The sequence below is a fragment of the Epinephelus moara genome, chromosome 21, assembly GCF_006386435.1.
Source record: "Epinephelus moara isolate mb chromosome 21, YSFRI_EMoa_1.0, whole genome shotgun sequence".
Classification (NCBI taxonomy): Eukaryota; Metazoa; Chordata; class Actinopteri; order Perciformes; family Serranidae; genus Epinephelus; species Epinephelus moara.
The window spans coordinates 32,772,327-32,787,368 of NC_065526.1; the positions used below are offsets into that span (position 1 = coordinate 32,772,327).

The 15,042-nt window shown below is 41.6% G+C and overlaps 1 protein-coding gene across 2 annotated transcripts in view; it reads left to right on the forward strand.

The window, feature by feature from the left end:
- Window positions 1-15,042, forward strand: part of zswim5 (zinc finger, SWIM-type containing 5) — a 72,856-nt gene that overhangs the window by 15,227 nt on the left and 42,587 nt on the right. The window lies entirely within an intron of this gene.

Sequence of the window (15,042 nt, forward strand, 5' to 3'; positions counted from 1 at the left end):
ACACACACACACACACACACACACACACACACACACACACACACACACACACACACACTCACACACTCACTCACTCAGGGAACAGCTGAGGACAAGCTCCCACCATGCACATACACGCACACACATACACACACACACACACACACACACACACACACACACCGCGTCTCTCTATGCAATATGATTAATGTGGTCAACAGCCGTGAGGATCAGTCTGGTCGAAACCTCTCACCCTTTGACACACACGCACACAAGCGCACACACGAAAATGTTGCCCTTGTCCTCTTTAGGTGTCTTTATGCCCTTTTCTGGCTCATCTGTTCACACACCCTCCTCACCCTCCTCGCACCCAAACAAAGATGGAGGAGACAGACAGACACAGTGGATGTCATAAGCTTGGCATCCATCCCATTCGATTAAAAAAAAGACAGTATTAACTGTAGAAAGATTTAGCTTTGTCATGTTACCCAGAGTTGATTTCCATACCTAAATGTTTAGTTTTACTCATAAAACTTGAGGTCTTTAATGATAAAAAGTTGAGACGCACAGATCAGTTGGCTGGTGACCAGAATCAGACGATTCTTAGCTTGTTCAGCAGAGACCGGTGGGTGACCTGCTGGTCAGTTTTAAATATAGCCGTTCCGTTTCTGATTAATTCTACATGCATGCGCTGCACAGTGGTTCATGTTGCAAACAGCAGCACAGACAGTAACTGACTAATGCCAGAGCCACTTCAACCCGTATTACCATGCATGCTGCATATGGTTTGAAAGCCACTGTGTCAGGCTAACTAACAGCCTGATGGATACCACCCATATCTGAATAAATTATAACACAGCAAAGCAAATGTTAACCTGGATGGAAGATGCTAAAACACTTCTTTGTTCAGGAGGTATAACGTAATAAATACATAAATAGAGGTGGTCTACCCTAGTGTGCTAGTTAACTGATTAGTAACTAGCCAACCACTGCGGTAGTTGATAATAAGCTTGAAAGTTTCACATAGAATGGCTAATGCTAACTGTTTCATGTAAGTGAATGGAAAATGCTAAAACAACTGGCGCCATATTCTGGGAGGTTTAGTTTAACAGAAACAAAGAGTTTGGTGGTTTAACCCTGTTTGCTAATTAGTAGGGTTGGGAACGATTAACCGATACGACCGGATATCCGGTTTGACAAGCGAGAGACACGGCTGCGTCGGTAGCAGCCTCCTCAATCGATACGAATCAGCCATGAATCCTTAGATGAATCGATTGTAGAGTCATGGATCAGTTATCGCGAGACTAGCAATTGGCTGACTGGCTTTAACAGTTTGCATCTCTAAAACAACGCGAGAGCTGGCGGCATGCTCCGTAGCAGGCACTACTGACAACGATAATGGATGTAAACATCAGCGCCAGCTTGACCGGTGGAGCTGAGGAACAGAAGCTAATGCTGGTTGGATAAACCAGGGAGCAGCCAAGCCGCAGCAGAAACTAAAGGCGAATCCTGCCGGTTGTGGGTTGAACGGGGGGTCACAGACACAGACAGAAATACGTATTCCTGTCAAATACGGTGGCCATAGTGCTCCGCGGTGCAAGATAATGGCTTACCGGCGACCGAGAAGCCCAGTTCCAGGTCTTACTTATTGACTTATTCATACTTCAAAAACACATGCTGTTTTTGAAGTATGAATAAGTCAATAAGTAATTTATTCCATTGAAATATCATTGATGTATTATAGAAAAGTGATTTATCTTTTTATAAATGACAAACACAGAGAAATAGTCTGACATGCTGTCAGTGATAAGCTTCTAGTCATCACAGTCCATGATATCAACTAACAACAGTAGATGTCAGATTCCCTACAATGCATGTTATTATTTTATTCTGCTTTATGTTTACATTGAACAGCGTTATGATAAACTTTATTCCAGACTCAAGTCCATTTAAGATACATACAAAAACACAGACAATACAATAAAAACAACACAACAAGTTACACTTAAATTTTACTTAAAGTTCACTTCACTTAAAGTTTAAAACTTCTTCTCATTTTTATATTGATCCCATCCAACAAAATGATGTTCATTCAGCAAGTCTTTTTATGGTCCATGTCTAAAAATACATACATTTGACATGTGATTTTGTTGTTGTTTGTCTTTTTATTTTATTTTTGCCAGTGCCATACAGCAACAATGCTTGGGGATGTGGTGTTTTACAAATTTGAAAATACTGTAAGAATGTCACTTTTATAGAATTGGCTTCTTTATTTTATAATGTATGATTAATGTCTACATCAACAAATGTTAACCGTAGAATCGTATCGAATCTGTATTAAAAATATATCGTTTTTAAATGGTATCGTAACCCGTGTATCTAGATACGTATCGAATCATCTATCACAGAGAGATTTCCAACCCTACTAATTAGCTTTGTTATTAAGTCCATGCAATAGATTTGGTAGTTTATTCTGTAGAAGCAGAACATTTTAAATAAAATGTAAAAGTAACTGAAATTGTAAGGATCCTTGAGATGACAGGGAGCTGTCAATCAAGCATGACCTGATCACACCTGAGAAATGGTTTGAACAGCCAAATGAACTGATTCTGAACTCAGTTTTCTAATATTGATAAACATTTATTTTTTATGGATGCTTAATGAGACAGTCATCAACATATATGCATTTTTACTATTTCAAGCCAAGTTTCCAGTTGCTTTAAAGAAAAATTCCAAGTAAGTTTGTGTATGCTGTCAATTACAGTTGTCAGACTGAAAGAAAATTGGAATTCGCCAAAATTGGAAGCGGCAGGTCAGACTTTTAAAAAACCTGAAATCGGAATTGGCCAAGAAAATTGCAATCGATGCCTCTGGAAACAAAATGTACTGAAATATTCAAATGTAAAATTGGTAGAAACCCCAAGAATAGAGAAAGTAGGTTGACTTACCTACAGATGCATTCATTCATCGTCGTTGAGGGAATTGTCTTCAGAGAACTTCCTGTATTTGACAGTGCCCACCTCAAAAACACAAGTTCCTGGACTCTGCTATCCAGGGAGCAGACCAGCATGCACATTAGCAGACAGACAGAATCACCGCTGTGTACAGCTGTAAATAAATTTCTACAGATAACATAATGAACAAATGGATCCTGGGTAAAAACCCTCTTGCTAATGCAGCTGTTTGAAACATTACCTTTGTAAGATGGCCTCAAGACGTTTGAACCCAAACCACTTAAACTGTCAGTGGAGATGAGGCCAGTAAACTGTCCATCACTGGAAGCACATAATAGGTTACTAAATGTCCACTTTAAGGCTGTGAATTATTTCCTGTTCCTTTGCTGCGTGCCACAGTGTGTGTGTGTGGGTGTGTGTGTGTCCAGGGTGGGCATATATCAGTGAATACAGGGCTTCTAGTAGTTGTCATACTTTAACAGGATTAGGTGCCTTCTCTACTGTTACACCACAGGACCATTGTAGTTTGTGGGTGTGTATGTGTGTGTGCTGGGGTCCATTGGTGGAGCTTTGTCTCCAGGGGTCTTGCTCAGTGCTGTAAACCAAGGGGGGCCCAGTGTGTGTGTGTGTGTGTGTGTGTGTGTGTGTCTGTTCAGCATAGCTTTATAGAGCGTGAAAACTTTTCAGAAACAACTATTTTACTGCAGAAATCAGTTGCACGACATGTTTTCTTTTTCTCCATATGTTGTTTACTGGAATTGAATGTATATCTGTATGTTATTGCATAAAGTTAAAGCTGTGTGTTTTTTATTTGTTTGTTATCGGTTCTCCTGTCTGTCTTGACCTCGGCAGAGATGGCGTTGATTGCAGAAAAAGATCTAACAACCTTTCTTAGTATGAGCCTTCCCCTCCTTAACTGTCGTTTTTAAACACACACACACACACACACACATACACACCATGCATGATCTGTATATTTCCGTCTTTTTTGATTTTAAAGTCTAATTTTCACCTAGTTAAATTTTGCCTCAAAAAAGGGAGCATGTGGCACGCTAAGCACTTTTTCTGCCATGGCAGCAGAAAGGAAATCTTTGTGTGTATATATACTGTGTGTGTGTGTGTGTGTGTGTGTGTGTGTGAGTGAAAACCACTGTTCAAAGTGTTGTGAGTTATCAGTGGGATGAAACACCACGGCTGTAACAATAGGATTAAAGCTGCGCCTATGAAAGAAGCAATTAAATGGTATCTTATCTCATCTGCTTCTAACACCAAAAAGCACTTTCATAGTTTCAAGTTTTTTCCTCTTCCTCTTCTCTGGAGGCGTCTGCAGGTTCCCAGCAGACACTGCTGATTGGTTTACAGCCAAATTGTCCTTTCACCTGATTGGTTAGCTGGATTTATTCAGTGTGGATGTGCTAACACAACTTTTTACTCCTTTTAATCCTTTTGCTGTGATTACTACATATTTTGCAGCACCTGCATTGCTGTAATTTAAGAACAATCTTGCTGTTCTTTGCTGTTCCTTGTGTTTGCTAAGTTGCTCAATGGGCAACTTAAGGGGGGGCTAAACATGTAGTGCATTGTATGTCAAAATAACCCCCATAACTCATATTCAGCTAACTCCAGTTTCTTTTTCTGAACACAAATAGAAAAGACATTTTAGTCCGTGCTGCACTTTTCTATTGACAGGTGGGGCTAAATGCTGGGAAATGTTCGGAACAAAAATCAAACAAATATAACACCTGCGATAAGGACCTAACACATAACTTGTAATGTTGCTTGTTTTGTGGCTTGATTTAATAAATAAAAGAAGATTAAAAATAGTTCTGCTCAGCTGTTTGGTGCACCTGCTGGTGTTGCAGTATTCATATTCAATACAGGACATGTTCCGATGGAGAGACAACAAACGAGCTGATCTCAGGGCTCTGTAATGCCGCATTTGTCATCAGCAACAATAAATGGACAATACTCCTCATTCTGTTCTCTCCTCCCCTCTGTCTTTTCCCATTTGAAATGAAAAAAGTAGCTAACAGGCATATTCAAGGCTGTTCCCTTTAATCATCTTTCATCTCTTCATTCAGAGTGGTCGGATGGAGAAGAAGATGGATGAGAGAAAAGCAAAGAGATGTAGCGGTAGGGGGAGGGCTGTGTGATTGAAGAGGGTTTGTCAGGATAATTCTCTCTGATTAGAGTCTCCGTCTCCTCTCTCTGTCTTGGTGAGCGTCAGAGCTGCTACTTACCCTTGACGTGGCCTCTTTGTCCTCTCTCTCCTTCCCTGCTTCTGTCCCATCGAGGTCCGATAAAAGAGCGAGCATGAACACAGCTCTCCCAGGGTGATGGTGTCTATGACTGAGCAAAAAAAGGTGGCAACATCCCACTTTTTGCTTCTTATGATTTGATTAGATTTAGGAATAAGTTCAGGTTAAATAGTGAATCATTTGTAATCAGCGAAGCTCCTCATACATAAGGTGCTTTGGAGAGAATTTTCCATCAGACTGAATGTGATGACTGAGCTAACTGGAGGAACAGAGGCCGCCTGCATCCAGCAGCTGATTGCAGTCTGTTTTCAGCACGAGCCTTTTTTGCAGTTGGAGCGTCTCCCAGGGGCCGTGCAGATTACGTTTCACTGACCTGACCTGGCTGCTCTTCAGCTGATGGGCTTTTGGTGAAAGATGTTATTAACTCAAATCTGAGTCCAGTTGTTTTTGCCTTTTGGAACTTTGGAGAAGAGAAGTTGTTTTGACTACGGCAGTATCTGAGGGCTTTCTTTTCTTTTTTAAATTGTCTTTACAAATGTGGCAAGCTTTATGTTATTATTTATTCATTCATCACTTGCTAGGTGTCTTCATTGTTTATTAGTCATCACGATCTGTTTCTTGAATGCCAAACAGAACAGCTGTGATTGATGATGATGATTCACATAGCTCAGTTTAGCTGCAGATTGTTACTATAGGAATATTGAATTGAAAAGACAATGGAACTATAATGTGAAATTAGAAACAAATATGTACTATTGTTGTGAATAAATGTATAGAGTTTGTACAATGGATGCAGTGAGCAAGCTCTCCCTTGGTTTTGGGGTCATGAGGTAGAAAACAGCAGAGGCCCCAGAGTAACAGATGCCTGTTCACATTCATGACTACTAGCTGCTTCCCCTGTGGCTGCCACGCAATCCAGATATCACCTCATACACTGAGCACACAACATGCACTCACACACTACACTGTGGATCTGATACAGTCACAGTGTTGTTCCCATACACACTGAACCAACAGTATTTAATGGAAAAGACACACACACACACACTGCATATACCAACTGACCCTGGCCTACATCCCTCGGGGGGTTCCCATGCTATTTAACCACTGCTTTTGTTGCAGGGGTCTATAGCCAAGCCTGGCACACCTTTTAACTTACAAAGCCCATTTCAGTTGGAAGCCAGTGGTTACTGAGGCCTGGGGTTACTGTGTGTGTGTGTGTGTGTGTGTCCGTCCGATGGTGGGAAAACCAAAAGACTATGATCAGACCCTCCTCAATTGTCCAGTTCCTGCTCTTTTCTTTCTTTTTCTCCTCCTTCTCTCCACCTTTTAAACAAATTCCAGCCAAAGTGCTTTGCCTGTTGCAGCGTCCAGCTCGTCTCCCTCAAAGCTGAGGTTTTACTGTCACCTGAATTTATGCGCATCAACAAATAGAGATAAAAAGCAACCCACTGTGGCATCTTGAAATGGGGTTGCTATGCATGCTAGTTAGGAGAACCTTTGGTAGTTTGACTCGGCGTATTGAATCTCCGAGGTGAAACCGGGCACTGGTCTTAGTGTGTTGCCAGGTGAGTGATTCAGCCGGCTCAATAGACGGCAGCACAAATGGTGGCCGTCTGGTGAGGAGAAGGCTGATGAATGCAGTTGATATCAAACACCACAAAGCCAGGAAAGAGTCATTTTTTCCAAAAGCTGAGAAAGGCCGCACAGGGCTTGCCAGGACCAGCTCTAAATGCTGCTGGCACTCAGTGAAAACCTGTTACTTTATTATTATGGGAAGCTACATTTCCCGTGGCAACAAGATACAGAGATGAGTCCCGTAAATGATGCAAAATCTTTGGAAATCTGTAGGTGTGGCCCCCCTGGCCATTCAGGCAAAAGGGCAAAGGCTGACATCATGTTGTGATGAGAAATACCGATATAAAGCTTTGCTCTGATTCATTTTGAGTCAGATTGCATGCATATTTTGTTTCAACTTTTTGACTCTTTTGTTTAAAAAGTTCTACATGTAAGAAAGCACAAGTTTAGTACATTGACATTCACTTTAATAATTTTAATCAGATTTAAGGCAACACTCCCAACTGTGGGAATTGTTCTGTCAGGGTTTCAGTTGGATTAGATTCTTAATCTCATGATCTGCCATAACATAACCTGATTAACACACCTAGATTTATGCTCACTAAATACCAATCACTCAGTTGGGTCTTATAGGTGAAAATAAAATTGCGACAGTTTTGATCATCGAGTGAAACCACTGGATCAAACAAATATTTTTACTGTTAAGACTGTAAAAACTCAAATCAAACTATGAAACTAATCTTATTCTCAGTAATCTCGGTGTAGCTTGCATGCGAGCTTAGCAAAAGTGTGTCATTATGGATTAATCAGTTAATCATTTTGTAGATTAATCAATGAGTTGTTTGGTCCATGAAATTTCAGAAAATATATTTTTAAAAAAATGTCGATCAGTGTTTCCCAAAGCCCAAGATGATGCTCTCAAATATCTTGTTTTGTCCACAACCTAAAGATATTTCGATAACTGTCATAAAAGAGGAAAGAGAAGCTGGAATCAGATAATTTTGACCTTTTTTTTTCTTTAAAAAAATTACTCAAACAGATTCATCAATTATAGAATTAGTCAGTGATGCAGTAGTTGATAACCAGTCAATTAATTGTTTCAGCTCTAATGTAAAAGTTATCCAGACTGTTAAATGTTCATGTATCCTTCTGTTGGCCTCTTGCTGTCTTTGTAGTCCTGTCTCCCTCTCTGCTCCCTGCAGTATTGTGTCATGGCTGTCTGCGAACTTCAGGGGGAGTTCCCCCCATTCGTCTGTCTCTTCTCCCTCAGGTCCTCACACTGAAAGGACCTCTTCTTTTGTCATGAATTCTGTATTTGTGTGTGTGTGTGTCTGTGCGTGTGTGTGTGTGTGTGTGTGTGTGTGTGTGTGTGTGTGCATTGGTGCAAGGACAGGCTGCTGTGACATTTCTATTGAGTTCAAAGCGCAGAGAGGGAGTGTTTATGACACTAGAAAGCAACTGTAAGATCTCAGTGTCTGAATCTGTCACTCTTACACACACACACACACACACACACACACACACACACACACTCTATGAACCTGCCTCACCCCCGAGCTTGAAAACTTAGAGCCTCCCTTTGTGGCCCATCTTGCTGGTCGGCCATTGTCTGGTATTTCATTCCAAGCTAATGATCGCTGCATTGACTTCCTATCACAGAAACACAGTCAATGGGCTTCTTTTCTATAAGAAATACAACAGAGGATATTTGAGCTGCATATTACCCATGCACACACACGCATTCAGACAACACTGAGCATGTGTTCTCAGCACTGCGTGATCAGACGTTTGTTCCCTGTGGGATTAAAGTGAGACCAGGCTATTTTGGTGTCAAAGGAAAGGTATTTTCATTCATACAGGGGCAGGAGCAGGATTGTATGAACACACACTGAAGTCCTGTCTGTGTGTGTGTGTGTGTGTGCATCCTCTTTGATGATTGTACAAGAAAGGAAAAAATCACCCCATCATCAAGTCCTTCTCTTAATATCTGCAGTGCTGGTCACGGGCTTACTCACCACCCTCATTTTCATTTATCCTCTCTTCTGATTCTTCCCACCTGTCAGTGTGTGTAGAAGTGACGCTTTTGTATCCAGGTATGTTGGAGTATATGTGTCATGTATCTTTTTCATGTGGAGGTCTTCTCCCATCTGTATTTGAGTGATTGTGTGTAAAACTTCTCTTGTGTACCCTTAAAACCAGGTACACAAAAGACAGACAAGAGAAGTTTTTTAAGGTTTCGAGGTGCCAGAAAAAGGCCCACAGGGTTGGTGTGAGTTGTCACAAAGTACTGGTGAGAAAAAGTAATATGCACCAGAAATACCAGTTTTTAAGGCGTATCAGACACAGAGACGCCACTTTGCGGATTTAAATGCTCAGAGTCAGGTTTTTAAACAATATAAAGCATGACGGAAGTAGTTGTACAGTAAGCACAGGCCATGTGGGGCGTGCGTTGTACTCGTATGTGCTTGCATGTTTTTTGTTGGCCAACACAGGTTGCTGCATAGTGATGTTGCACTGTGGTACGGCAAGAGTTCAGTCCATTTTTTTAGCTTGTTCGGCTGATATCGGGCCAGTGGGTGGGAGAAAGGAGTGGTGGATGGGTCAAACACAGGACTTTCACACAGAAGAGCAGGATCATGTCCCATGTGAAACCAGAGGTCAGTGTTAACTAATTTCAGCCACAGACGGTTGTTTCAACTGACGTACGACGTGTGGCCCTGAATAACCCATATCTATAAGGCTAAAAACCTCAGATAACTGCCATTTAATGGGATGATAACATTTGAATCAGGTCACTTTTTTTGAGGATAACACTGGGTTCTTTTATTCCCATGCTAAAGTTAGTCTAAACATGACTTAAGAAGGGTTGCATAAGGCCTATATTGGCTTGATCATTCATATAAACTGTGGGAAGTAGCCAGCCCCTTGAACCAGTAGGTTTTCAATAAGGTAATAAAAGCACATAACTAAAGCAGGATGTTAAACTGCGCAATATCTATATGCTCTAAAAGACCAGTACTCTGCAGATTGCCTTTCTATGTTCTCTCTATAATTTCCACTGGGAGTCTGAAAGGATGAAACTTTAATGTCCCCTGTGGGGAAAGTGCGTCTGATCACAGATTTACCCTACGCTTCACCGTACATTACATTACATTTAACATTTAGTTGAAGCTCTTATCCAGGGAGACACATAACAGCGTTTCTAGTTTGTCACTGTCAAGTTTTTTTCGGTTTTAGAAAGCACAGCGTTCACATGGTCATATATCCTACTGAAATGAGGAGAGAAACTACATATCTACGTATGGAGAATCCTCCCAGTGGTTTTCTGCCTATTTACGCCTGAGCCTGTGAGCTCACTGGCCTCCATGCAGGGCTGTCGCCGAGCACTCTGCACTGTCTTTCCAAGCTCTATTCATTAATTCATTTCTTATTGGGACGGAGATAACAGGATTAGTGCTCCAAGCATCCAGGAGTCAGCAGGGAGGGAGGGGGACCCTTTAACCCTCGTCCCTCCTGCAGACAATGGCTGTGTGTGTGCGCGTGCATGATTGTGTGACTTTGTGATTGGGTGGGTGTGTGTTTGTGTCCTTGCCAGATGGGACCAGTGCTTCTTCCAACTAAGAAAATCAGCAACACTCACATAGAAACACACACCACATTCTCCAGCTCTCATCCTCCTTCTGGTTTGTGTCCAATCATCTACTTCACTCTATTGTCTACTGGCTTCAAGCAGGGCCGTGTGACAAAGCCAAATATTAATAAGTATATTGTAGGGCTTTAACTAACCAGTATTTTTTATTTTACATTAATTTGAGCATTCATTTTTTGATTAATCGATTAATGGTTTATCTAATCAAATGTCAGAAAATCATGAAACATGCTGTGTGTTATAACCCAGGCCTTAGGGTGATGTCTTCCAACCGTTATGTTATATATTATATCTTTTATCTGACCAAAATCCAAAGTGCTATAGTTGATTATCACGTGTGACAATAAAAAGCATAACATTCTCACATTTCAAAAGCATGAAACTAGCAAAAGTGAAGATTTAGTGGCATGTGGCGGTTAGGATTGAAAACTGCGAGTTCACACTTCTCCCATGTGCCAAGTGTGAACTCCTGGTTCGGATTCCTTCAGTCTCCTGGGAGCCAAATTATCCCCAGAGGTCTCTTCATCTCCAAAACATACCGACCTGGTGATTAAAACTGGTAAACACACTGAACAAAGCAGCTTTATGTTTCAAATCAGTGTTTCTCTGATGCTGTTCGGTTCATCGCAGATGGGTCGCTAGCCCAGCACCTGCTAATGTGTGCTCACCTTTTCCCCTGATAACTCAAGATCCAGGATTTTTTTTACTGGAGCCGAATTTTCTGCAAAGGTCTCCACCACTCCAATACAAATGTATTAGGTGATTTCAACTGGTAAAAACACTAAATAAAGCAGTTTCATGTAAAAAAAAAAAAAAAATCTGTGTTTTTCCTCTCTAACTATGGTGGCTGATGTGAAAAGCAAATGGCCCTATGTAGAGCCACTGTTTGGTTTGTCTGTTCGGAACTACTGTAGAAACATGGCGGTACAACATGACAGAATCCGTAGACAAGGACCTGCTCCGTGTGTGGATAAAAGCGACTCATTCTAAGATAACAAAAACACAACATATCTTATTTTTAGGTGATTATACACTAAAGAAAAGTTACTTATTGTTTTGTATTTAATTTCTGCCAATATATCCACCTAATCCTACAAACTGGACCTATTTGTCAATCGACAAATAATTAATCAGCCCATAGTTTCGGTTCTAGTGTTATGGCAGTGAGCTACCATGCAAGGTTCTGACGTTACCATCGCAATCAGTTTGGGGTTAGATGTCTTGTCCAAGGACACTTCGACTGACACTAGCGACTGAACCGCCAACACTGCGATTAGCAAACAGCCCACTCTACCTGCTCAGCCACATCTCCATCTCTTAGAACCTTGTCCGTTTCCTCTCACGTACTGCAAAGCTGAAGCTAATTTCATGTGAAATACAGCACAATGAAACACAATAAAGTGAGTGTAGAGAATGGTGGATAGGTCATCGCATTAAAGCATTACTCTGTCCCCCGTTTCGATATTTGCTTTGCTCTCTACCGCTTTTACAGCAGCGCCTCCTCCCCTTCTTACTCGTCCTCCGTTCCCTCCCACCCTCCCTCTTTTGAGACAGAGTCTATTGCCTCCTCTCACTGTTACTGTGGAGAAACCGGCAGCATGCGTCCCAGGAATGCAAGCACACACACATTCCTACACACACACACACACACACACACACACACACACACACACACACTCACAACCACCCGGTGCCCTGCCAGCTTTGCGGGTCATTGTATTTGGCACGTGGCCACTATCTCCCCTATGTTGCACAGACACACACACACACACACACACACACACAAAAACACACACACACGAAACACACACTCGCCCCTTGCCTGACTCCTGCCTTGGCAGACAGCTCCTGCTGAGTAAGGAGGCCCTTGCTCTGTTTCTTTTTTTCTCGCTCACTCTCTCTTTTTGTACTTCCAGTTTCTTTTCAGACCGGCCTTCTCTCCGTCTGTGTTCCCTTTATGTCCACACAGTAGTCTCATTTCATCTCTTCCCATGTATTTAACACGTCCTCAACCTGCAGAGACTAAGGAAACCCAAGGCGCTCCCATTTTCGCCCGTTTTCCCTGACGCCTACCCCCAGTCCTATCCAATCCTTCAAAAGGTTTTACCGTCAGCCGTATTGCAGCATGGCTAAGCCGCATTGCATGCTTTTGAGTTGACACGTTGTAACTGGATGTGAAGATTTAACTTTGGCCATTAGTCATGTCTTTATTCTCCTGCTGGCAGTAATGTCTCAACAGCTAAGAATTAGAGGTGGGGCATTGGGGATTCAGGCAGCAACATTTAGCCTAAAGATATAGACGATGTTTCACAATGCCGGGTAGTGTATAACCATGTTTGCCCAATCCCCCTCACACTGACTCATGATAATTACAGATGAGTATATCTTTTCTATAAACCATGGTGAAACCTACAGAGACTACTTGAGCATTAGATTTAGCAACACCTTGGTTACCGTGTAAGAGTCTTTGACCTTTGACCGTTGTTCAAACTCAAGGGCAGGTAGTGTCTTTACACGGAGAGGTAGTGTCTTTACAAGGGCAAGTAGTGTCTTTACTACCACCCTGTCCTGTCTGAGATGATTGCATATACTTCTTGAGAAGTTGGTCCTGGTATGAGAAATATGGTAAAACTCCCTCCGGCTCATTCTTGAACACAGACTTTGGAATGAAGGGGGAGGAAGTATTTCATAAATTTTGGGTCTAATTAACACTTTGATTACCTTGCTGTCCCTCAAGAAACCTGTATGTTTGGCCTTTGTGTGAATACTTCTTCATGCTTCAAGGTGAGTTCTGGTGATGCTAGCAAAGACAACTCCCTGTTAGGGCTGCCACGATTAGTCGACTAATCGATGACTAATCGACTATTAAAATAATCGGTGACTATTTTAGTAGTCGACTAATCGGTTTGAGTCATTTTTCATAGAAAAGCACTATAAAAGTACCCCAAAATACTCTTACTGCAGCTTCTTACGTTCAGATATTGGCAGCTTTACACACTCTCCCGTGACAGTGAACTAAAACCCTTTGGCGTGAGTATGAAACAAGACATTAGATGACATAATTTTGGGGTTTGGGTGAGACAGACCGACATTTTTCAACATTTTAACACATTTTTCGATGAAATGATTAGTCGACTAATCGAAGAAATAATCGACAGATTAGTCGACAATGAAAATAATCGTTAGTGGCAGCCCTACTCCCAGTGTATCTTTAGTGTATGGATGTTGCTGTGCATTGCCCAAATAAATGTGCTTTGGAGATAGACATTAGCTGGAACCAATTCTCTACTTAACCTTATCAAGGTCTCTTTCCTAAAATTAAACTATTTCCTTTACAGTTACCAGTGCAGTAACAGTGGACTCTGCCTGCTCTTTGCACTGGTTTACGTGCTCTCGCCCACAAAGCCACACACATCTGCAATTTCAGCTGGTACCATCGCTGAGACCATTCAGTCTGCAGTTGCACTGATTGTCCGTGGCTCCTCGGCTCCTGATCTGTGTGGCAAACAGTTTTAATCAGCTGCTGATCACACAGAACAATGGTCTTTTGTTCAGGGAACAATGTCCCTGATAATGCTTTATCGGCTTCTCAGTGGGTAGCAGTTTAGAGCTCCACTGTGGGAAATAAGTAAAACAACCAGAATACTGTACATCTTGACATTTAAGTTATGACAGCCGTGTCACAATTTTCAATTTCTTGGAATGCCATGCTGGCAATAGCCTATATTTAAAAATAAAGCTATTGTTGTGGAAATAGGTTTGTATATTTAACCGTACCAGCTGATGAGCATCGTACAAAAGGAATCCGCAGGTATACCTAGTTTCATGTTAGGGTTATTGTTTAAAGAAATGACAGTACCAGCACCAATACCAGTACCCCTACAGTGATACAAATACCAATAGAGTACTTCTTTTGATACCTTTTTTTTGCACTCCATAACCATTATGTGAATGGAAGCATTCAATTGTGTAACATGCCACATGACGCCACAGTAGTAAAGCCATAATTTCAAAAAGTTTTAATGGCATCTCGGCACTCTGAACTGTCAGCTCCGTCAAATGAACCGCACTTGACTTCAACACACCTTCAGACTGGATGGGTTGTAGCTGCTGCAGTATTGAGCCAATCACATAGCATTAAATCAAGGACAAAAAGGATCAAAAGCAGGTTATTGTTTGATGGGGGAAGTCTTGATTCTATAGATGATGTTTTATTTGTGTCGATACCTTAAGAGGTGTGAAGTTTCAATACCCAGCCCTATTTCTAATCGACCTTCCAAATGGCTCTCTGATGTGGTTGCTGTAGATTTGTCCACAGAGATACAGAAATCATGCTGAACTCCTAATACCGATACACTGGATGGATACCGCAGTCTGAAAGAAGTGATGACAAAAAGTGAAACTGACATGTGTCTGTATAGTTACACAGCCTGGGATACTCATTAAACCCATTTTCATAGGGATCCATGTGAGACTTCTTAGATAATGGATTGGGATAATAGAAAGAGTTTTGCATTATTGAGTGGTGTTTATCTTTCATCCATCTAGAACTTGCCAGGCCTTGACTCATGAGTTCAAATCACTTTTCGGAGCCCATAAACACTTAACTGCCCGGCACTACACT